General features: G+C 36.4%; 1 non-coding gene across 1 annotated transcript; it reads left to right on the top strand.

The window, feature by feature from the left end:
• Positions 1–20,311: 20,311 nt before the first annotated feature.
• LOC121208971 (small nucleolar RNA R71) lies at positions 20,312–20,418 on the top strand. The gene has a single exon (XR_005904091.1). It is a non-coding gene; the product is annotated as a small nucleolar RNA R71 (small nucleolar RNA).
• Positions 20,419–23,961: the final 3,543 nt, after the last annotated feature.

Here is a 23,961-nt window from a genome sequence, read left to right as displayed (position 1 = left end):
ATGAGACCGAACATACTGAGCACCTGAGATTAGTGTTGCAAATTTTACGGGATAAGCAGTTATATGCTAAGTTCAGTAAGTGTGAGTTCTGGTTAAGAGAAGTTAGCTTCTTGGGCCATGTGGTATCCGCATCGGGTATTCGAGTTGACCCGAACAAAATTTCAGCCATACTTAATTGGAAGCCTCCGAGAAATATTACTGAGGTTCGGAGCTTTTTGGGACTTGCCGGATACTACCGACGGTTTGTAAAAGGTTTCTCGATGATAGCCACACCGATGACGAAGCTACTTCAAAAAGATGTTAAGTTCGAATGGACGGAAAAATGTCAGAAAAGTTTTGATCAACTGAAAACTTATTTGACCGAAGCTCCAATTCTAGTGCAGCCCGAATCAGGCAAAGAGTTTGTCATTTATAGTGATGCGTCCCTACTTGGGTTAGGTTGCGTATTGATGCAAGAAGGTCGAGTTGTGGCCTATGTGTCGAGACAATTAAAGCCACATGAGAAAAATTATCTGACCCATGATCTCGAACTAGCTGCCATCGTATTCGCTTTAAAAATATGGCGACATTACTTATTTGGTGAAAAGTGCCATGTATTTTCGGATCACAAAAGTCTCAAATATTTGATGACTCAAAGAGACTTAAATCTGCGACAAAGACGTTGGCTCGAGTTGTTAAAGGATTATGAGCTTGTCATTGACTATCACCCGGGAAAAGCTAATGTGGTTGCGGATGCCTTAAGTCGTAAATTACTGTTCGCTTTCCGAGCGACGAATGTACACTTGTCTGTTCTACCCGACAATGTGTTAGTAGCTGAATTAAAAGCCAAACCATTATTGATTCCTCAAATTCGTGAGGCTCAGAAAGTCGATGATGAATTGGTTGCAAAACGGGCTGAATGTGTTCCGAATGTGAAATTAGAGTTTCAAGTTGATGATGACGATTGCTTGAGGTTCAGAAATCGTTTGTGTGTTCCAAGAAATTCAGAACTTATTTCGATGATTCTGAACGAAGCTCATTGTAGCCGAATGTCGATTCACCCGGGGAGTACGAAAATGTACAACGATCTGAGACGTCAGTTTGGTGGCATGGTATGAAACGAGACATTTCCGATTTTGTTTCGAAGTGTTTAATATGTCAGCAAGTAAAGGCGGAACATCAAGTGCCTACGGGTTTACTTCAGCCGATCATGATACCTGAATGGAAATGGGATCGAGTCACGATGGATTTTGTGTCTGGGTTGCCACCGTCGACAAGTAAGAAAGATGCGATTTGGGTTGTTGTTGATAGACTGACTAAGTCGGCTCATTTTATCCCCGTACGTACGGATTTTTCATTGGATAAACTAGCTGAATTGTATGTTTCTCAGATTGTGAGATTACACGGGGTACCGATTTCTATTGTGTCGGATAGAGAGCCGAGATTCACCTCGCGATTTTGGAAGAAATTGCAAGAAGCTTTGGGTACCAAGCTGCACTTTAGCACCGCTTTTCACCCCCAAACCGATGGTCAATCCGAGTGGATAATTCAGATACTTGAGGATATGTTGAGATGTTGCATCCTCGAGTTCAGTGGTTCATGGGAACGGTATTTACCTTTGATTGAATTCGCTTACAACAACAGTTTTCAATCAAGTATTAAGATGGCACCTTACGAGGCTTTCTACGGTCGTAAATGCCGTACACCATTGTTTTGGATTGAGCTCGGTGAAAATAAAATTTTCGGAGTTGATTTGATTAAAGATGCTGAACAGAAAGTAAAAATAATTCGTGAGAGTCTGAAGGCAACCACAGATCGCCAGAAGTCGTACGCGGACTTGAAACGAAAAGACATTGAGTATCAGGTGGGAGATAAAGTGTTTCTTAAAGTTTCGCCTTGGAAAAAGATACTCAGATTTGGCCGTAAGGGCAAGTTGAGCCCGAGATTCATTGGGCCGTACGAAATCTCCGAACGAGTTGGTCCAGTTGCGTATAGATTGATTTTGCCCCCTGAACTTGAAAAGATTCACGACGTCTTTCATGTTTCGATGCTTCCACGTTATAGATCCGATCCGTCACACGTGATTAATCCATCAGAAGTTGAAATTTAATCTGACTTGAGTTATGAAGAAGAACCGATTCGTATCCTAGCTCGTGAAGAGAAAGAGTTGCGAAACAAAAGGGTTCCGTTAGTAAAAGTGTTATGGCTCAAACACGGTATCGAAGAAGCTACTTGCAAAATCGAGAATTCTATGAAAGAACGATACCCAAACCTATTTACCGGTAAGATTTTCGGGGACGAAAATTTCTTAAGTGGGGGAGAGTTGTGATAGCCCTAAAGTGACCCTAGTCGGGAAGTGGTTTTGGGGCCACAAAATCGAGTCATAAAAATAATTAGCTGTCATATTTGATGCTTATTATATGTATATATGCATGTGTGAAAATTTCATGTTTGAATTTTGTCAATTGTAAGTAAATTTTATACAATAGGACTTATGTGAGAAAATTTAGAAATGTGCTAGGCAAATGTGAAATGGCCTATTAATGCATGTTGTGAAAATGATGGGTTTGCATGTCAATTTACCCAAATTTAAGCTTAGTGGCCGGCCATGCTATGAGTGGAAACATGTCACAAACATGTTATGTTAGTGATGTATGTTAGGAAAAATAAAATAAGGAGTATGGGCAATAAAGAAATAGAAAAAAAAAGGAAAGAATGTGTGTGATTGTCTCCCCCCCCCATTGCCGTGAGTGGAAGAAAAGAAAACAAAAAAAAAGTGTTCATCCTTTGGTTCATCCTTGGCCGAAAATTCTAAGGAAGAAGGAAGGAGTTCTTGCTTCATGTTTGGTTTGGAAGAGGATTAGGAGGAGGTTCGGCCATACTTGTATCTAGATTAAGGTATGTTGATGTTGTGCCATGAGATTCATGCATGTTTTTAGTTGCTAGCTTGAGTTCTAATTAGCCATGGTTCAAATCTTTGCTATGTCATGGGGATGATATTCGGCCAAGGTGGATTTTGTGTTAATGTCATTGCATGCTAAATGTGAAGCTTGTTAATGATACATGTGATGGTGGATTGATTAACCCTTGGATTTTCTTTTTAGCATTTTTGAGTGAGACATTAAGTTCTTTGTTTAACCATGATCAAAATTGAAATGGTAAGGTGTTGTGATGTATTCGGCCATGGTATATCCATAAGTATGATTTATGCTTATTGCATGGTAGGTAAGATTTGTGTTTTGGATTTATGTTTATGTTTAGTTATAATCAACCTTGTGATTCGGCTCTTACACATATATATATGTTTGCACATGATGTATTGGCATGACATATATAATATCTCAAGGTATATATTTTCATATGATGGTGTTTCGGTTATGGAGTAAATGATGGATGCGTATTGAGTTATAATATGTAATGCATTAGTTAGTAAAATGTATGCCATTTGTGTGTGGTATTAAGTATATAATTGGCCTCAACATAAACATGCATATTCGGCCACATGAATGAGTACATAGGTTGATGTGTTTGTTCGGCCATAGGTAAGCATATTGAAGGATTTATCTTGACTTAGAAAATTCGGCTAAGGAGAATACTAACTAATGTGTTGAGTTTGATTCATGATTCCGTACATATGTGACTTTGATGTCTAATGAATTATATATGGGCTAAGTACCTTGAGTTCCTCTTTTCGATGCTCAAATGATTAAATCAAATTATTTGTTAAATTAAGCTCAAGAGCAAAGGGGAACTAAATCCGATAAAGGGAAGGAAAAAGTGGTCGAATAGCCATCGAAATCGTTCGACAACATCCGAGGTAAGTTCTTGAGTAATAGAGCTTAAATTATGATTTGATTAGATCATGTTTTAAGCAAATCAAAATCATGCTCTTTGTATGTGGCTATTGAGCCGAAATTGCAAGTGTGATAAGTGTCTTGTGTTTGAGCTTTGGTAATGAAAATGAAATACGGATGTGTCATGATTTATTGATAAATGTGCATGGTTATTCGAATGATGTCCGGGCTAAGTCCCGAAGGCTTTGTGCTAAGTGACTATATCCGGACTAAGATCCGAAGGCATTTGTGCGAGTTACTAATTCCGGGCTAAGCCCGAAGGCATTGGTGCGAGTTACTAAATCCGGGTTAAGTCCCGAAGGCATTTGTGCGAGTTACTATAACCGGGCAATGTCCCGAAGGCATTTGAATGAGTTGCTATATCCGGTTAAATTCCGAAGGTACGTGATTCAGGAATGAGCGATCTTGCTATAAAATTTTCAGTTAATACGCTAGTAACATCCCAACATTGAGGTATGTTTCGTATGTGCTTTGAATTAGTTGAGCCCTTACAAATAAGTATTCGCTCAGTTGATAAATGAGCTACCGGCCTTTGGCTAAGTTGATCTTTGTGTATGAATATAAGGGTTGGTAATGTGAAGTAAATATGATATTGAAAATTTGTGCATATGAAATTATCTGTTTAGCTACATGAATGCTATACTTTGGTTGTGTCTAAATTCTTTGCTCAAAACTTACTAAGCATTTAATGCTTACTCCGTTTCTTTGATTCTCTGTTTTATAGATTTTGGTTCTTCAGCTATCGGACTCGGGAATTTTGAAGTCGAAGTCGTCCACACTATCAAAGCCCCTTTTGGTACACTTTTGGTTGAACTTTGAAATGGCATGTATAGGACTACCCTTTTGTTGTGGGTCATGGACCCTTTGGATTTGTATAATTTTGGATAGCCATGCGAAAATGGCTTATATATGTTTGAGCATAATGTTATAATCATTTGGTATGGATATGGTTATTGAGAGGTGTGGATATGCTTAACAAGGATTGGCCATGGGAATGGTTAATCACTATCATAATTTGTGCTATTTATGTTAAAAGGGCTAGTTGAATCATGGAAACTATGAAATAGGTAAAGTCTACCTTAAAGGCAGATGCTGACAGCAGCAGTGATGTAGATTTGGAAAATCACTAAAAATAGTAGGAATGAAATTAAATAGTGAATAAATTATGTAAATGAGCCTTGATGAATCTATTTTCATAGGAAAGTAATGAAATGATCATATGTACAGTAGGTTAGGAGATATTTAGGTTTTCGTGAGAAAGGGCAAGAACGGTTTCTGGATTCCCTGTTCCGACTTTGGAAATTCATTATAAATTAACCAGAGATAATTAGAAGTCATGCCATATATTCATAGATTCCTTTTTTAGTCTAGTTTTCATAGAAACAAACGTTATCAGTATTGAATCCCTGTACAGGGAGATATCCAAGTAGTAATGCGCAAAGGTCAGTGTAGTCGATCCCTGTAACATGGGAGACTTTGACTAATAAACTGTACTAATTGGCCCGACCAAAAATTCTAGAAAAATATTTTTAGATGTATATATGAGTCTAGTTTCAGGGAAAATTCACGAAACTGATTTTTGAGTTGTGAAACTCAAGATATGATTTTTAAGGTGACAGTGACGTAGTTAGCCAGCTTGCCTGGAAAATTTAAAATGGATTGTGCAAAGAAGTGATTTAAGTCTGCAAACCCCTCGTGTCCGACTCCGGCGACGGACTCGGGTACGGGGTGTTACAAGGAATGCCTTGTTGACTAAAGGAAGCACAAATAAAAAAAATTGACTTTAGATGTTCTCCTGCATCTTCATGTGGCAGTCCAGCATATTGCCCATTAGAATTCAACATTTGAAACATTACTAGCTTGAGTTCAAAATTTCTAGCTTGGATTGCTGGCCTAACAGCTGCCGGTTGTAAGTCATCCAAGACAGGTACTACAAAATCTCTTATAGTGTTGTTTTGTATTTGAGCATGTTGCTACAGCGGTCGGTCATTATCATTTTGGTTTTGCATTGGGGGTATGACTACATTGTTTCTTGGCAAAGCCGTACTCCTTTGTTCTCGAAGTCTCCTCCAAATAGTTCTTTCAATTTCTGGATCAAAATTGGCAATAAACTCCGAATTGCTTTGGGTCATACAACACTTAAAATAAAAAGTCAAAATAGCGACAAAAAAGAAAACAGGCTATTAACAACTAAATATTATGAAATAAAAACAAACAAAAATAAACATCAAACAAACACCATCCCCAACAATGGCGCCAAAACTTGATCGGCTGTTTACCGTCACAGCAATAATGTGCAACCGTACACTGTCGATACAAGTGTAGTAGAAATATATGAGTCTCTCAGATATCGATACCACAAGGATGGTTGTCTTTTGTCTATCAATCTCAATGCAATAAATGGATAGAAACGAGATAAATTATGAGAGTATGTGTCGAAGCAATAACTTGAAAACAACAAGATAAAATATGATAATGATAAACTGGGATCCCCGATGTGAATATTCAACAAAATGCTAAGTGCTCACCAGGTATAAAAAGTTAGGTGATTGTCAATGCAATAAATTGCAATGAATATCTTACCAAGCTTAACTTCTATATTTAATCAAAGACTTAAACATGCACATTAGCCACACATTCCGGTAATGGTTATGGAACACTCTTAAGAACAAGTGGATTAAATTCCTCTAATCCTCAAGCAACTTCCATTGCCATACTTGTTAGCTTGAACTGTCACTGCACCTTCCAGTGTCAATGACTGCAATAACACTTTCGTGCTAAAAACATTCAAACCCAAAGGTTAAACAGTAGAAGCAAGATTGAATAAAATGACATTTAACCCAAAAATCATGTGTACTTCCATACTAACAAGAAATAGAAAGTAATCACCAGCGTTTAGAAAAGAAAAATAAAAGAAACAAGTAGAGAATACTATTCCTAGACAACTCGACTTGAATCTCTCTATTCCCTCTTATATCACAGTTAGGGCTCCTTATCAAGAGCTGGTCTGCATCCTTTTCACGTCGGGTCAGCCCGTAGGAGACTTAAGCTGCCATAGCCAAAAACTTCAAAGGATAGGTTGAAGAAGATGATAATCCCCAAAACTCCTCCCTTTTTTTCCTTTTCATGTAAATATTTATAATTTTCCCCAAATAGCCCAGGTGCTCAGAATCATATTGCCTTTGTACGTACAAGTTAGTTGTACCAGACTGGACAACTCATGTATGTTTTTTCCTATCCGAACAGCTATCAAGTCAGGTCACAATTCTGAGTGTAATCTAAAAATACTCATGCAGTGACATTAGTACCAAAACATGACAAAATTAAGGATAAATAAGCTAAGATCCAAAAAGTTATAAGATGTAAATTACAGAACTAAAAATGCTAAAATATGTGCTAAAAATAACTAAATGGGAACAAATTAACCAATAAGTAGGGAGAAAACATATATTCTTTCTAGTACTATCAATAGGCATGTGCCCATGCCGTGTGAGCCATACAGGCAAGGACATGGGCATGTGTCCAAGTTGTGTGGCATATGAATAGGATCCAAATCTTATTTTTGAGGCCGTGAGTGTTGCCCAACACGGGCACTGACCTCCACAATGTATTTATGATCTTAATTTGATCGTAAGAGGACTATTTTGTGCTCTAAGACTTATATATGAGTGATATATGCGATATCTGAACGTGTTATACTGATGATGAACAACTTTTGATTTATATGTATATCTATTATGTTTGAACCTAAGTGAGTAGGATCTGTCAGAACGTAATTTGCTATTGTCTGTGTGCGAAATATCCAAGTACGATCTGTATTATGTTAAGTTTGTTGGTACGCTCTGCACTCTCTGTTGATGAGGGATATACGATATCTGAACATGTTAGATTGATTGTTATTGATTCTAATTTATAACCGTGCATGTGACTTTATGGAAAATCTGATATGGTCTGTTGAGGTTTGACAAGTCCGTTTTACAAAACATGGACTCCCATATTTATTGATTATGTTATTGAGAGATAGCATGACTTACATGCTCATTACTCTAATTCTGCATAAGCATGCCATGACAGTGCATGAGACTTGGGTTGATGTAAAAGGAGAAAAGTTTTGGCGGTTTAATGATTGTAAACTAAAAAATATATAGGATTTTTCCTATATAAATTATCACCTTTTTACTTAAATTTGTTGTGAAAACCAAGTAACTGTTTAATAAATTAATGAAATATGTTAAAATATGAAAAAAGGACATAGAAATTATTAAAATATGATTTTATGCTTTATTATATAGTTTTCATGCATAAAATGACTTATTTTATATTAAATTGAGCATATTATATTTTTATGACATAAAGTGGGTCATGCATGATTAAATTAAATAATAAAATTATATTTAATAATTCATTTTAAAATATTTCATTAATAATTTGGGTTTTAATTAATTTAACTAAGTTGGTAAAATTTAATTCTTTGGTCCTCTAACTTATTGATTTATTTTTGGATAGGTGTGAGAGCTTTAATTTGATTACAAAACCATCCAAATGGAGGGCCAAGTCAACCCAAAATTTAGCTGAATATGGAGGTTCATAAACCATCTTTTGGTTTAATTACACAAGGTCCTTGAAGAATTGAAGAAATCAGATATTTGCCCGAAGATTTGTTAGTGACCGAGTCTTAGTCCTGAGTTGTTGTGGCACTCAAATTGACCAAGAATCAAGCAAAATCAGCCACATTCCTTCAATTCATGGCCGGCCACCCTTGGAAAGAGTTTTGAAAGATGGACACTCCTATTTTTAGCAAACTAGCTCCCATGCCTCACCTATAAATAAGAGCCCCTTTCTCACTTTTTCAGTCATCCCTCACTCATTCATCATTCTCTCCTCTCTCAACTCTCTTAGCTTTTTTTCCCCCTCACGCCTACCATCATCTTTGCATAAAGATTTTTAGCAAATTAGCCTCTTAAAGGGCCCTTGGTTGGACACCTCGGAGAGCCATCAGCAAATAAGCAATGCGAAGGAACAAAGGAGCCCTCATTAGTCAGAGTCTTGGGTGATAGCCACTCTTAATTGGGTTTAATATTTCTTACTTTAATTTAATTCAAGAATGTTTGCTATGTGTTCTTTGTTCTTGTTTACAACAATGATAGATTAATTTTATTTAAGCTAGGATGATTGCTTTGATTTAATAATAATTATTTGATTCATGCTTATAATATTTGTGCCCCAATCAATCATGTTTTCAATTAAAATCAAGTTTGTATTTCATTCATACATGATTGAAATGTGACGGTCACTAAATTAACTAAAAATTCGACTAAGGCAAGTGCACCTATCGAACAGTAGTATAGTTATGGTGAGACCAGAAATATAGTATCCACGAGGACTAAAAGTACCAGTAATTACTATCTTTTTATTATCTAGCCCAAGAATTAAAGAATGTCTTTTAAATTAAAACTAATTATCTAATTAACTAAGATTACGACAGAGATTAAAGTTGGAAAATACTTTTTAGAAAACCGATGGAGAAGACAATACCCAAGGAAGAATCCACCTAGACTTCACTTATTACCTTTGAGTTAGATGATTTATTCACTTGACTTAATCCAAAGAAGTCCCTTATTTATGTTAATATCTCTCTCGAGATTAAAAAGAACTGACTCTAGGTTGATTAATTGAAATCTCTTTCTAATTAAAACCCCTATTGTCGCATTAACTTGATCTATGGATTCCCTTATTAGATTTGACTCTAATCCGGAAGATTTATGTCATCCTATCTCTAGGATTACATGCAACCCCGCTTAATTATGAATGATCTACTCTTAAATAGGGACTTTTGCTCCACTGAATAAGCACATCAAAAACCTGAATTAATATCCTGGAATATTAAAGCAATGGTTAAATTCACAATTAAAAATAAGAACAAATATTTATCATACAACTCAAATAATAATAAGATTCATCTTAGGTTTTATCTCCGTTACGTATTTAGAGAGTTTAGTTCATAATAATAATGGAAAACATCTCAAAGTTTGGGAAACAAAAAAGCATAAAGAAACTTAAAGAACTTCTAGGAAATTGGATGGAAATCTTCAGTCTTGATGTAGATCCTGCCTCTGAGGTGATTCTGATGGCTGTCATTGAGTATTTTCTACCTTAAACTCTGTATCACCCTTTAATCCTATTCTAGGGTCTTTAAATAGACTTTGGAATGCCAAAATTTTCCCAAAATAAGACATTTCTGAGTAGAATTAGACTTAGGCTCGACAAGGACACGACCGTATGCCATGACCGTATGAAGGGGCTCAGGTTGTGTACAATTCGGACTTGGATTAATGTCGATACTGCCATGACACAAGGGCGTATGGTCTACTTGTGTGTCACACACGGGCATTTGGCTCACCCGTGTAGTTGTGTGCCACATGCATTAGGCCCATTTTGTCCTTTTTGGCCCGTTTCTTGCTCTTTCTACCTCCCTGTGCTCACCTAAGTATAAAACATGCATTTAAAGGATTAGAAGCATCAAATTCAATAAATATTATGATAAATTGTCTAAAATTATGCCAAGCATGGGGAAAAAATATGTATATTTTATGGTTTATCAAATATCCCCATACTTAAGCATTTGTTTGTCCTCAAGCAAAATCCTCAACTCATATTAAAATAAATTCTTCTCAACTTATAATTCTCATTAATAATGTTTGAAATAATCCACATGTAATCATATGTTAAGAGCTTAACTAAAAGAACATTAAAGTTTCAAACAATCCAAATTGAGCATTTCAATCATAAAATCATAGGTACCCCCATTTATCTAAGTAATCACCTTTAATTCCAATTTAACAAGGTCCACATCCTCACTAATGATTCACTCAAATCACTCAAAGTGTTTAAGGTTCAATAATTAAGCACTCAATAGTCAAACATGAAAAGTTATTACCATAGGCTTGCATGAAAATCAAATCTCCACCACTATAATGAAATGATACACAAATCAAAAGGGCTTTAACAGGGTTGTAATGGGGCCTGGGTTAAAGGTGTGGATAAATGCTGCCAAAGAGGGTTAGAATCGAGATTAATTTAATAGATTACCAAACTTAGACAAATGAAGCTAATTGCTGAATAAATAAATAAAAATGCCAGAATTCTAACTATCCAAAACTAATGATGTGAGATTTTTCTCAATAAAACAACTTTAACTTATCCAAGCTCTTTAGAACAATATGTAATTTGAATGAATATCAATATGCGTTTTCTTTTTAGAATAAGAACAGTATTTAATGGAAAGTATATAATAAGAAATAATTCAGCAACTGGAATGAACAAACATAGTTTGGTAACTAATCAAATCAAATCTCGATAAAAAGGGAGTCAATGAGAAGGGAGAAATTCTTAATGAATCAAAAAGGGTTAAGTTGAGGGTTACTATTAAGGGGAAAATCAAGAAATATTAGTTAAGGCTCAAAGGGGATCATTGGGGGTCAATTATGTGGGTAAGCTTTTATGGGGTAAATGGGTTAAAACCTAAGTGCCTTTATCATTTTAGTATATCAAATCAGAGGTGTAGTCTCGACATGTATAATTGATGCAAATTCTAGAATAGCAATTCAATGTTGAGAAACTCATAGCCAATAAAATCAGTGAGCAAGAAAGATATATGCTCTAAAAGGCTCAAAATCTCATGAAAATTATGGGTAGTTAATGTCAATCTTGTAAATTCAAACTTCAAGATAATACCTCAATTTAGGGAAACAACCTAGCAATTTTATTTTTCAAAAGTCAACTTATCATGCTTGATCCCCTAATGTCTTAAAGTTTAAACAATCAATGCACGATTACCTATGATTTAAGTCAAGACGTATCAATCAAAATCATAAATCAAATCGAATTTACTCTAATAATGATAAGAAAAAATTATTTGAGAACAAGATAAAAATTCAAGGATTTTCTGATAATCACATAAATAACCACCCCACACTTAAGATGTACATTGTCCTCAATGTACAAAGATAGATAATAGTAATATAATCATAATATCAGAAGAGAGGTAGAGAAGCAAAATTGCCCTGGATTTGTGGATGTAATCCTTGAAAGATCGGAAACAGGTTTAGAGACATTGAAAGTGACGTGTATGTAACTTGTAGACAGTGGTGAAGGTGGTTGTAGAGGTTGGGTTCCACAATCACAGAGCCCAACGAAGAGGTTATCATGGTGGTCGATGTTGTGGTGTCTATGGTCGTGGTCGAGCAGGACATGGCAGTCGTGGAGGATTGTTTGTTTATTCCTGAGTAGCACCCATCGACTGAACCTTATAAAACTGCAATGCCATCAATAATGTTTAGGGGATTCATATCGATAGGGTTGTTACGATTAGTAATAATAAAATAACTAGATAAAATAAAATTCAAATTATACTAATAAAAGTCTTTTAAGAAAATGATAAATAAAGAAAAAAAGAAATACTAAAATAAAAATAAAATGAAAATAAAAACTAACTAAAAATTAAGTGGACTCAAAAGTCCTCGTCGACAGCTGGATCATGAGGTGGTGGTGCTAGAGGCAATATGTGAAAATGTTGGCAAATTTGTTGTAGAGTTGGCCCGATGCTGTCGAATCGCTAAGTACAATATTGCTCAAAGTGATAAAGGTCGTCAGAAACTTCAGATAATGAAGTAGCCGCATGAACTGGCCAGTGACGCGGTGGTGGTCGAGAAGGTGGGTCCTCATTGCAGGGATATCATCAGGAATATCCTCGACGTCATCCTCATCAGTAGCTCTTGCAAGTTGGTACTAAGGAGGGTCAAACCCACAATGATGCTCAATCATTCGCATATGGAGATGTTAGTGATGAGGATTGCGCCGATGTGTTTAGGAGCCCAAAGTACAGAGCTAGTCGAGTCACATACGAGCCGGTGTTGATGACTCCCTTTTGGTGTCGCTCGGTTTGATGACGGAAGGCAAGGGCGATGAAGTATGCAAGATCAAAAATATGCCCCTACCTCATGCTCCACGAGAAGTATTTGTCGTGAGTGTTGATGACGCTAGTGCTCTCTCTCCTCCTCGTTAATGTGTGTGCCAAAAGGGCGTGGAGATAGCGCAGAGCTAGAGCTAGAACTGATGCCTTGGAATGGCTAGGATCATAAATGCCTATAGCTGGCATGAGGTCTATCCAACACGATGAAGGTGTACGATAGATGTGGCGGTGGAGGTGGGGGAAATTGTCGGCCTCTATAAACTCATCGGTATAGAGTCCAAAGGCAGCTCCAAATTTTGGGACACTTAACTTATGTACTAGACCGCTAAGCAGAATTGAACTGTTCCTCGGTCGTCGTACTCCACCATCACTGTCTGTAACTAGAAAGTTAAGCCGAGTTCTAAAGTGAACTCCAAATATGTCGGCTCGATGATATCAAATAAGCGGTCCCACGGAGCGGTGGCAAGGAGTGCCCGAACCAAATCAGCTAGGCAGACCTACTCTAGTGTGGTCCAATTGATGCAACGGCCCACACCTAGGGGTCGGGCTCGTAGAATCTGAAATAGTTCCTCCTGGGGCCCTGGTGGAAATTGGAGGAATGGATGTCGTATCTCAGTGGTAGGCCCGTATCCCTCGCCGGAACAGGGTTCGGTGCTACTAGATTTAAACTCATCCATTTATATAAAACCAGACCGTAAAAATTTTTGATCAATTTTAAACTTTTCATACACACGTATATTATCCTTTAATCGGGATTACAAGGCCCAAAATATTCATGAGGCATTATTAAATATTTACCAATATCTTAGTCTTGTATCATCTACTTACTCAACTTTACAACCCTATACATGCCATAGACTCGAAACACTAAGATTTACTTACGCCGATAGCGTAGACTTGACAATGTGATAATATCTCTGACGGCCTCCAACCCGAGCTAACCTGGCAACCCTAGGGAATATGGGAAAGAAAAGGGGAGTAAGCTTTACACTTAGTAAGTTCATAAGAAAACAATAAGCAACTCATTAACAAGTTTTATCAATGTTTACAACATAATCACAAATTCACTACAAGTTGTCTTCCTGAGCAATAGTCACTAAATTATTTATAACTGGAGCTACAAAACTCCAAATCAATTGCCGTTAATTTTCCCTGAAAATAGACTCATATATCTTCCATCCATAAAATTTTCAGAATTTTAGCTTTGGCCAATCAATACCAGATTTTTCTTAAAGTTTTCCCTGTTTCACTATTTGACTAATCTGACCACTCTTCACTACGAATCAAATTTCTAATTGTACAGAAATAAAAATATGTTCTATTTGATTTTATTTGAAACTAGACTCATTAAGGAGTCTAAGCATATAAATTTTATCTGATAACCATTTTTTTACAAATTATAATGATTTTCTAAAAACAGAACAGGGGACCCCGAAGTCATTTGACTCTATCCCACGCCACTTCAAATATCTCATTATCAGCAATTCTTTTGCTTACACGGTTTCTTTTATAAGAAACGAGACTCATTAAGATTTAATTACATAATTTATTCAGCTTCTAACTCAACTCCAAAAATTTATGGTAATTTTCCAAAATCACGTTACTGCTGCTGTCACAAGCAGATTTATTACAAATTTACTCTTTCACACATTCCTTGCATTCACATTATTTAAACATGTATATCACAAATCAATTTCATCACATATCTATAATTTCACTCAAGCATAATCTCAATACAATACATCATGCTCAATGATTCACACACAACCGTTCGAATTAGCAATTATAAGATGATCCCGCACATAGTCCGCCCTTATCGATAATTTACGATGGTTTTGCCCTTACTCACATATATGACATAAGCATTTTCACTTATGCTTCTCATTTCACATTCATGATTCAATTCCAATCGATCTAACATGCATAAGAATATATCACATACCTGGCCAACTTAATGCATTGAACAAATTCAATTGCCGATTTAACACAAGGTCTCATAGTCTTAGACTTTTATCAAATCACCGACATTTAGCCTGCTAGGTTTTAAACCCAGTAATATTATTCACTAGCTTAAAGCTTGCTAGGCTCAAAGCCCAAATATCACCACTATAAAGTCGTCTCATAAACAATTCATATAATATAGCATGTATACCCTTTCACTTTGCTCTATTTAATCATTCAATCACAATTTATAATTTTCCTTTGAATCATTCGATATTTTGCACACTAAGTGCCATTCTCAATATCTCGCACACTAAGTGCCATTCTCAATATTTCGTACACTGAGTACCATATTGGATTGCCCCGCACACTAAGTGCCACATTTTGTCGATATGTCGTCAGACATTAAAATATTCACGTATATACAATCTATACAATATTAAAGCATTGCATACGAACTTACCTAGCTAAATTGTAGAGATACCAAAGTTCAGGGGCATTTTGGTAATTTTTTTTATTTTTCTCGATTTTCCACCCGATCTTGATCTAAATTAATAATTTCATTCAGTATATTAATTTAGACATTAAAACACCTCATTTCATACAATTTGGTCATTTTTGTCAATTTTACAAAATTACCCCTAAAGTTTTACTTTTATTCATTTTAGTCTCAAAGCTCAAAACATGCAAATTAACCATTTTTAACCATAATTAAGCTTAGCCAAATGTTCATGGTATCAAAACCGTCCATAATTCACTTTATGGCAAAATTATAGTTTTGCCCCTAATATTTCAACTTCTTTACAATTTAGTCCCTATATCATAAAAATGCAAATTAATGAAATTGAGTAAAATTCTACTATAGACGAATATCACTAGTGTCTCTAGCAGCCTACGCATTTCATTTATTTGACATTTTAACCACAAAGTTGTCACATTTATCAATTTAGCCCTTAATTGTCAATTTCACAAAAATTCACTTAACAAAAAGTGTTTAACTATCAACAAGGACTCATATTCTTCCATTAAACTTCAAAACCCTATTATACTCATCAATGAAAAATATCAAACTATTCAATGGTTTTGCAAGATAGTCCCCTCATTAGATAGATTAAGCAACAACGATCCCGAAAATATAAAAATAATTAAAAACGGGACTAGAAATGCCTACCATGCATTAGCTGAAAGTTGGAAGCTTCTTCCATGGCTTCTCAAGCCTTCATATTCGGCTGGTAAAAAGAGAATGAAAAAGATGACACCTTGATTCTTTTATTATATTCATTTTATTATTTTTTTAACCAATTTACAATATTAACCTTTATACACTTTATTTATTACACCAAATGCCAAGCCATCATATCCCATTATCTCTTTAATGGGCTAATTACCAAATAAGGACTTCTATTTTTAAGTTCTATATCTATTTAATACCTTTAGGTTATAGAACACAGCTTTTGCACTTTACACGATTTAGTCCTTTTTGTTTAATTAACTATCGAAATGATAAAATTTTTCAACGAAACTTTAATACCATCTTATTGCCACTACGTAAATATTTATAAAAATATTTATGACTCGATTTATAGAAACAAGGTCCTGATACCTCATTTTCTAAACCCACTTGACCTTAGGGTCATACCACTTGAACTTAATAAATCGCTTATAAAACAAAAATCACAATATCAAAAACATTTTTAAAATCACAATTAACTCGTAAATATTAAATATAATATTTACCAACCTACTCGTTCGGATTTGGTGGCCCCGAAACCACTGTTCTGATCAACCCTAAAAAAAGGGGCTGTTACACAGGGACTGCAGCTTTCTTGCCTTTTGGGTTCGTCATGATGTCTACAAATAAAATACTAAGTTATCAATAAAATAATCCCCACACCTGCAAGCCAAAAATCTAAGTAGTCCAAAATAATAAATTGGTCGTAAAATAGTATGGACAAATACTCAAGCATGCTGAAAGTAAATAGTGACACTGCATAGGAATCAAAGGACCAATGGGATAATGATAAATAAAAGTGAGAAAATAGTACTGAAAAATAAACAAATCCCAACCAAAATACAAATCAAGTTCTTATTAGCAAAAGAAATACCAGAAATAGTGATAAAAAATACTTAGGAACTGACATGGACAACTTATGTTAGACATGAAAGCAGTAAATAGATGAAGAAACAATGAAACAGGGATGCAAATGAGATGATAATACTAAAATGGTGTGGGTAGAGCAGAAAGAAATGGAAACAGAAAAGACCAAGAATGAGTGAATGTAGCATTATGCATAAGTCAAGCACTATTATCAGTAAAATGGAAGATCACTAAATAGAAATAAGAATCACAAGCATGAATATCAATAGCAGTGGAAAGAATAACCAAAAATAGTCAAATGAAACAAGAAATAAAATAAAGATAGTAAAAGAAATGAAGATAATGGGGGGAAAATGATGGACAAACGTACTACTGCTTGATGGTGCTCAGTGTGCGCGCGGGGTGAGTAGGTTGGAGGGGGAGGGGAAAGAGAGGGAAGAAAAAACAAGAGAAGGAGAGGGGGCTAGTTGGGAAAGATAAAAGAATGGTGAAGGCTTTATGTGAAGAGGGGTTAAATTAGGGTTAGAGTAGGGTTATAAAAGGGGGCCATGATCGTGTAAGCTCCGTTTTGGGCCACACGGCCGTGGCATACGCCTGTGTGGTGTATTCCTAGCCCATGATTTTCATGAAAAAAGTAGTCAGTGTCATACATGGTTCTTTGGCCACGCTCGTGTGCCTAGGCCGTGTGGTGTTCACAGTCGTGTCGCACGGCTGTGTGCACGTTCGTTCGCTTCTCTCACGCCCATGTTAGGTCCCCGGTGCCCTTGACATTGACTTGTGCTTGTGGGTCGATGCTTTAAGCCAGTATCGTACACGGTCCATGGCCACGCCCACGTGTCTAGGCCGTGTGGCCCACCGGCCGCAACGCACGGCCGCATCACACGGCCATATGGTGCTCCCTTCATTTCTCCCACGCCCGTGGTACGTCTAACACGCCCGTGTCTATTTATCAGAATTGTGCACGGCCTTTCAATACGGTCGTGGCATCAGCCCGTGTTTTATTCTGACTTTGTTGCATGTTTTGATCTTTGGGCAAGTTCTCACACGACCTCAAGCATGCCCGTGTGATAGGCCGTGTGGTTCCCTATGCTACCTCGCATCGCCGTGGCAATTTATCACAGCCCGTGTCCCTGCTGATTTATTTGAGGAATTAAAGTGCAATTTCAACACGGTCTGGGGCATGCCCGTGTCCTTTAGTCGTGTGGTGCAGACAGCCGTGTCACACGGCCGTGGCTATTTTGTTGCAGCCCGTGTGTAATCTTGTTTTGGGGAAAAACTTTGTCCTATTTTAGCACAACCATGGACACGCCCGTGTTTATTGCCCCTAGGGATCCCACTTCCTTAAGCATGCCCGTGTGCTAGGCCGTGTGTGCGAAGAATACCTGCAGTTAGGTTGTAAAACAAAAAGGAAAAACAAACTAAGTTGTTTAGTGGGGTTAATGCTCGGGTTGCCTCCCGAGAAGTGCTTATTTAAAGTCTAAGCTCAACTTACCTCTTATTTGGATAGTCACAGTGGATTGAGGAGTTGAAACTCCTCACCTCTGCTATCAAAATTATCCAAATAAGGTCTGAGTCGAGTATTATTTACCTTGAAAGTTCTGAATTCAGTATGTGTTACCTTGACTGTACCATGTGGGAAGATATTCAATATTGTGAAGGGAATCGCTCCGTTTGTATTGTGCTTGAAGTAGCAATTCGAGGGTCCTTTTCATCTAACAATACTTTGTACCCGACCTTAAATTGCGTTGTTTCATCCTTACGCTTGTCGTGGTGTTGCGTTGATTCCTCATGTGCTTTTGGTTTCTCCTTGATATGTTTTCACCATTTATCTAGTTCATCAATCCGAAGCCTTCGTTCTTTATGAGTCGCTATGTTTTTGTGTGGCATGGAGTAGAACGTTCTTCCTAGGGGACTCCTGCAAAGAAGTTTGAGTTGTAACATTACTCAGATTATCAGAACTTACACAACCATCTCGATTACTAGATATTTTAGTAGAATCATGAGCTTTAAGTTTAATCGTGTCATCTCCTACACGAAGTATTGATTCACCTATGCCAATGTCAATGATAGTTCTTGCAGTTGCTAAAAAGGGCCTTCCTAAAATTAGAGGTACATCACTATCCTCATCCATGTCTAGAACAACGAAGTCAACTGGGAATATAAATTTATCAATTTTGACAAGCACGTTATCAATAATACCCCTAGGAAATCTAATTGTTTTATCTGCCAATTGAATGCTCATCCTAGTTTGTTTGGGTTTCCCAAGGCCTAGTTGTTTAAATATTTTATAGGGCATGACATTAATACTTGCCTTAGATCAGCTAACGTGTTATTAAAAGTTAAACTACCAATTAAGCAAGGAATCGTAAAACTCCCTGGATCCTTCAACTTGTTGGGTAGCTTATTTTGTAGAATGGCTGAGCAAATTGTGTTCAATTCCACGTGCGATGCATCATCTAACATTTGTTTATTAGCCAAGAGCTCCTTTAAAAATTTCATTGCGTTTGACATCTGCGAAAGAGCTTTAATAAACGGTAAGTTAATATGTAATTTTTTTAATAATTTAAGGAATTTACCGAATTGTCGTCTATGTGGTCTTTCCTTGACGCTTTGGGGTATGGCACACGAGGTTTATACTCTTTACTTACATCAATCTTACCGTTATCCACCAAATTGTCTTGCCTCGGGTTCGGCTCATCCTCAACTAACCTTTCATCATTGTGCACAGTAATGGCATGAAGTTACTCCCTTGGGTTAGTTTCAGTGTTGCTTGGTAGGTCACCTTGTGGTCATTCAGAGATCAACTTAGTAAGCTATCCTATTTGAGTTTCAAGCCTTTGAATCGATGCTTGCTGATTCTTAAGTTCTGTTTTGGTATTCTGAAAACGAGTTTCTGACACTGAGTTGAATTTTGTAAGCATCTCTTCAAGGTTTAGTTTCTTCTCTTGTTGGTAGGGTGGTTTTTGAAAACCTGGAGGATGTTGCGGCCTTTGATTTCCTTGACCACCCCACGAGAAATTGGGATGGTTCTTCCAATCTGCATTATAAGTGTTACTGTATGAGTTATTTTGAGGTCTAGAATTATTACCCATATAGTGGACTTGTTCCTCTTCGTTGCTAGGGTTGAAGGATGGATAATCTGTGTTGTGTACTCCTCCTCCATTTGAATCGTACCTCATCGCTGGATGTACCTGAGTAGAACCATACAAACCATCAATCTTTTTTTTTAAAAGTTCTACTTGGTTAGATAGCATAGTGACCGCGTCGAGGTTGAAAACACCAGCTGCTTTTATCAGTTTTGTTCTCATGACTTGCCACTGATAGTTATTCAATGACATCTCTTCAATAAATTCATAAGCCTCTTCAAGTTTTTTTTTGTTTAATGTTCCACTGGCGATTCCGTCGACCAGTTTCCTTGTTAAAGGGTTCACACCGTTGTAAAAGGTCTGAACCTGCAACCATAGAGGTAGCCCATGGTGAGGGCACCTTCGTAATAAGTCCTTATACATCTCCCATGCATCATAAGGAGTTTCTAGATCCATCTGCACAAAAAAAGATATATCATTCCTTAATTTAGCTATTTTAGCCGACAGGAAATATTTAAGTAAATATTTTTCGGTCATTTGTTCCCAAGTGGTGATTGACTCTCATGGTAACATGTTCAACCACTGTTTAGCCTTATTCCTCAATGAGAATGGGAACAACTGAAGGCGAATTACATCGTCAGAAATGCCATTGATCTTAAAGGTGTCATAGAATTCCACAATTTTGCTAAATGAGTGTTTGGATCCTTGTCCTGCAAACTATCAAACTAAACAAACTATTGTATCATTTGAATCGTGTTAGGTTTCAGTTCAAAATTATTTGCAACAACAGCAGGCCTAACTATACTTGATTCAGTTCCTGTTAAAGTAGGTTTAGCATATCGGCCTCTCGCTCTTCCTCTATATATCGTAGGATTTGCTTTATTTCTCTTCGATTTCTGTGAATTGTGATTTTGATTTCGCTGTCAAAAAGTAGATGTCCTGACGGGTTTCTTCTAGTCATAAACTATAAAAACCTGCCAGAAGTAGAGAAAACAAGATTTAGTAAATAAAAAAATATTAAATTGCAAGAAAAATAAAGAATTGCTAAAGTAATAAAAATTAAGCATTCCTAATATCTTACTCCCCGGCAACGACGCCAAAAACTTGATGGTCGCTAAACTAACTAAAAATTCGACTAAGGCAAGTGCACCTATCGAACAGTAGTATAGTTATGGTGAGACCGAAAATATCATATCCACGAGGACTAAAAGTACTAGTAATTACTATCTTTTTATTATCTAGCCTAAGAATTAAAGAATGTTTTTTAAATTAAAACTAATTATCTAATTAACTAAGATTATGACAGAGATTAAAGTTGAAAAATATTTTTTAGAAAACCGATGGAGAAGGCAATACCCAAGGAAGAATCCACCTAGACTTCACTTATTACCTTTGAGTTAGACAATTTATTCACTTGACTTAATCCATAGAAATCCCTGATTTACGTTAATATCTCTCTCGGGACTAAAAACAACTGACTCTAGGTTGATTAATTGAAATCTCTTTCCAATTAAAACCCCTATTGTCACATTAACTTGATCTATGGATTCCCTTATTAGATTTGACTCTAATCTGATAGATTTATGTCATCCTATCTCGAGGATTGCATGCAACTCTACTTAATTAGGAATGATCTACTCTTAAACAGGGACTTTTGCTCCACTGAATAAGCACATCAAAAACCTGAATTAATATCCTGGAATATTAAAGCAAGGATTAAATTCAAAATTAAAAATAGGAACAAGTATTTATCATACAACTCAAATAATAATAAGATCCGTCTTAGGTTTTATCTCCCTTAGGTATTTAGTGAGTTTAGTTCATAATAATAATGGAAAAAATCTCAAATTTTGGGAAACAAAAAAGCATAAAGAAACCCAAAGAACTTCTAGGAAATTGGATGGAAATCTTCAGTCTTGATGTAGATCCTACGTCTGAGGTGATTCTGATGGTTGTCCTTCAACTCTATGTCTGTAACAGCCCAAAATTGACCCTAGTCGGGAAGTGGTTTCGGGACCACAAAACCGAGTCATAAAAATAATTAATTTCCATATTCTATGCTTATTATGTGTGTACATGAGTATGTGGAAGTTTCATTCTCCAATTTTGCCAATTGTATGAGAAATTATTAAATAGGGATCGATATGAGACATGGTGAAAATATGATAGGCTAATTTAAAATGGTCTATTAATGCATGTTGTGAAAATGATGGGTTTGCATGTCAAATTACCCAAAATTTGAGCTAGTGGTTGGCCATGCTATGGGTGGAAACATGTTGGGAACATGTTGGCCTAGTGAGGTATGTAGGAAAAAAATAAAATAAGGAGTATGGGTAATAAAGAAAGGAAAAACAAAAAAATGAGTGGTTGTTTCCCCCCCCCCATTGCCGTGAGCTAAAGAAAGGAAAAGAAAAACTTGTTCATCCTTTTTCATCCTCTTTTGACCGAAAATTCTAAGGGAGGAGGAAGGAGTTCTTGCTTCATGTTTGGTTTGGAAGAGAATTAGGAGGAGGTTTGGCCATGCATGTAACTAGATTGAGGTATGTTTGATATTATTCTTTGAGATTCATGTATATTTTAAGTTGTAAGTTTGAAATCTACCTAGCCATGGTTCAAACTTTGTTAAATGATGGAGATGATATTCGGCCATGCATGTTACATTCTTGGTTGGTATTTTGATGTTTGATGTTGTGGTGATGAGGCATGAAGATGAGTTAAGATTCGGCCTAGGTGGAGTTTTTGTTAATGCCATTGCATGCTAAATATGAAGCTTGTTAATGATGCATGTGATGGTGGATTGATGATTCTTGAATCTCTTTTTTTTTAGCATTTTTGAGTGAGCACATATGTGCGTTGGTTGCTAGATGGGGAAGAATCGGCTAGCAAGTTGTGTGCTAAGGCCGAATATAATTTTTGTAGGATAATGAGTAATGCATGTGCTAAATTGATGAAAGGGAGAGGATGCTTTACTAGTGTATAAATGATATAAAGATTTTAGAAATTATTTTTGGTTAGGTGTATGTATGATTAGGTATATTCGGCCATATGAGTAAATATATAGATGATGTTAAATTTGATTATGTATAATGGGCCATATAGGGTACACATTGTGATATTAACTTTGATTCTCCATAATTGATCAAGTGGGTGATTAGTAAGGGTGATTGCCGAATATACTAACATACATATGCATGTGTCATTGGATTGTAAATATTTAGTAAGGCGGTTAAACTAGTTGATTTATTGATTAAGCTCAAGGAGTTAAAGGAGGAGAATCGAGCAAAGGCAAAGAAAAGATCATCGAGTAGCCGAGTTGGAACCATCTTACCCAACACAAGTAAGTCATTAAGCATATCTTTGGTATTGATTTAAAGGATCGTAATACCTATACCATTGTGTTTAATGAGATGAAATTTGTCGAATGTAAAAAGGAAGTGAAGCCTATTGAGTGGCTGGTTTTCGGCACTAAGTGTGCGGGCAATAAGTGTTCACGGTCATGAGATTGGCACTAAGTGTGCGGGTTTAAATTGTACAGCACTAAGTGTGCGAGTTTAAAGTACATGGCACTAAGTGTGCATGGTTGATTATTAAGCACTATGTGTGCGAACCCAATATATATTTTCTATAAATTATTTACATTAAGGGTGCGACCTTACCGAGTCGATTTTGGACAGCGGAAAAAGGTAAGTGTGTGAACTTGAAATGCATGGCACTAAGTGTGTGAGTTTAAAGTGCATGGCACTAAGTGTGCGCGGTTGATTATTAAGCACTATGTGTGCGAACCCAATATATATTTTCTATAAATTATTTATATGAACGGTGCGACTTTACCGAGTCAATTTTGGACAGCGGAAAAGGTAAGTACCTTGAGTACATGGCTAATAGGCGCTATGTTTATATTTGGAGTTGAGCTTGGTAAGTTTTGAACCTATGTGATGATTATAGTTGAAGTCACGTACATAAGGTTCATTGTGGAATAGGTGAAAGTTCGTTTAATTGTATGATTATAACGAAAATAAAATGATGTATGAA

The sequence above is a fragment of the Gossypium hirsutum genome, chromosome A10 (assembly GCF_007990345.1).
Source record: "Gossypium hirsutum isolate 1008001.06 chromosome A10, Gossypium_hirsutum_v2.1, whole genome shotgun sequence".
NCBI lineage: Eukaryota > Viridiplantae > Streptophyta > Magnoliopsida > Malvales > Malvaceae > Gossypium > Gossypium hirsutum.
The sequence above is the reverse complement of the archived record's forward strand: the minus strand, read 5'-3'. Positions and strand labels throughout refer to the sequence as shown.